Source organism: Amblyomma americanum, chromosome 1 (genome assembly GCF_052857255.1).
Source record: "Amblyomma americanum isolate KBUSLIRL-KWMA chromosome 1, ASM5285725v1, whole genome shotgun sequence".
Classification (NCBI taxonomy): Eukaryota; Metazoa; Arthropoda; class Arachnida; order Ixodida; family Ixodidae; genus Amblyomma; species Amblyomma americanum.
Genome location: NC_135497.1, coordinates 329,723,340 through 329,725,351, shown reverse-complemented (window position 1 = coordinate 329,725,351; position 2,012 = coordinate 329,723,340).

Below are 2,012 nucleotides of genomic sequence, written 5' to 3'. Positions count from 1 at the left end.
AGGTTGGCCGTATCCGATAAAACGATTTTTCGTGCACCTGATCTGAATCTTTGTCTCTGACACGCACCGCTCAGAATTTCATACGGAGTTACTAACCATCTTGAAAATGTTGATTGTGAAACAAATATCGCAACCAGCACCTCAAGCCGGAACGTAAACAAAGAGGGCCGTACTACGTACAGTGCGCTATCAAGTGCTAACTGCCACCGCGCTGACGTTTACATCCTGTCTGTGAGCTCTGGTTCTTCACAACGCCCGAACAACTAGCCAACCAAGCGACTTTCGCGAAGCACAGTTCGTTTGGCTCCCACTCGAATTCCTCTTTAAAGTGAAAATATCAGAGTGAACAAGCTGTCAGTCCGGTCGCTTTCACTTCTGGTCCCTTCGTCTTGCCTGCGCAGCATCTTCTGTAATTTAATATCATTACGTTAGCAGCTGCTGTGAGGCGCGACATACCGCGCTTGTCAAGCGCTGCACTGCTGTCACGAACGGCTCCGAAGGCGCTGCCGACCGTACGCCGGAAATACCCGCTATAATCCTATCATGTCTCAGCCGTTTATAGCTTGTCGCTCGAACATCCTTCCCAGTTTCCTGGTCGTTTTCCTTTAAGAACACTGTGATACCGACTCTTGTAAACATATGCCAGGGCCTTAGTTATCATTCCGACTGATTCCGGCTTTGCCGTTGCTCTGCGGCTAGTCTTATTCCGTCGATTCTTAGTCCCGGCAAAAATGTCGCGGAAAATAAACTGCGCCTGCAAAAATGTGCTCTCTTAGTTTGTCCGAAAATTCCACAGGGATTGAAACGCACAACTTAGTGGAGTAAAAATCATATTTGTCCTGCCCAAAAACCTCGTGCAGGTAGTGGAGAACTAAAGATGGGGAAGGGGATGCCGCAAATGCGCTAGAACTTTTGCTGCCGACCAAGATGTTACGGGATAGATTCCCGGCCGCTGCGGCAGCGATTTGGTGGGGCCGGGATGCGAAAAACGTCGTCCATGTGCTCTGATGCTATGGTGAGCGTTAAAGAAAACCGGGTAGGTCGAAATTAGCGCTTTAGCGTAGCGCGTACCACCACCGCGTAGCGCCACTGCAAATTACCAATGCGCATGCGCAGTTGGCTGCGAAAGTTAGGATGCAAGCTAGTTACGGTCGCACTTGTCCCCTTCAGGCCATCGGCGCGTGCGCACCGGCGGCTGGCGGTCCCGATAAGCCGCAACGCTGCAAGCAACGTTAAAAATTGCTCTGAGACGTTAAATTCCCCATATAGAATACAGTCAAACCTCGATATAACGAACCGGTTTGTATCGAAATAATGAATATTACGAAAAAAGGCTATTTTTCTTGGAAGCTTCCACGAACGCCCAATGTAGTTAATACCTCGTTTTTACGAGGTAAAATTTACCTAAAAAGGGATATAACGAACCGAAAATGGACTTCGCTGTGCAACTTTCACGGCTTATAGGGGGCACCACCAGAAATGCAATGTCGCTGACTGAAAGATGATTCGGCGGTCGTAATAGCCTTATGATGCGCAGCTTGAGGCTGCATTGAAATGTCCGTGTGAGTGCTGCCTTCGGCGAAGAAGCTCTCAATGCAGGCTCTGTTGAATGGTGTTGCGCGAAGATATGCACGGTATCGTCTGTCACCGTACGTACAAGCCCTGTGGGCGCAGGCATCACAGGTGCAATTGAAACCATGGCGCAAGTAAGCACGTGTGGCTGGTCTGGCATAATTTAAAACGTTCGGCTGCTGATGGCATGGTGCGACACGTACCGAGGCGGCCTTAATTCCGCCAAGATAGCAAGGCGTCATTTGTTGTTCGTGCGTTTCTTCGTCGTCCTCATTTTCCTGCGCTGTTTTTAATTTTCAGGATGAGTAACCCACTTTCTGACATGGAGATTTTAATTAACTTCATTTTCCACTCCTTTAGCTTAGAATCTAGAGGCAACGTCTGCGGGTTTATCTCTTCTTTGAATGCATGCAGAGTTTGAGCGCTGCAGAAGACATGCA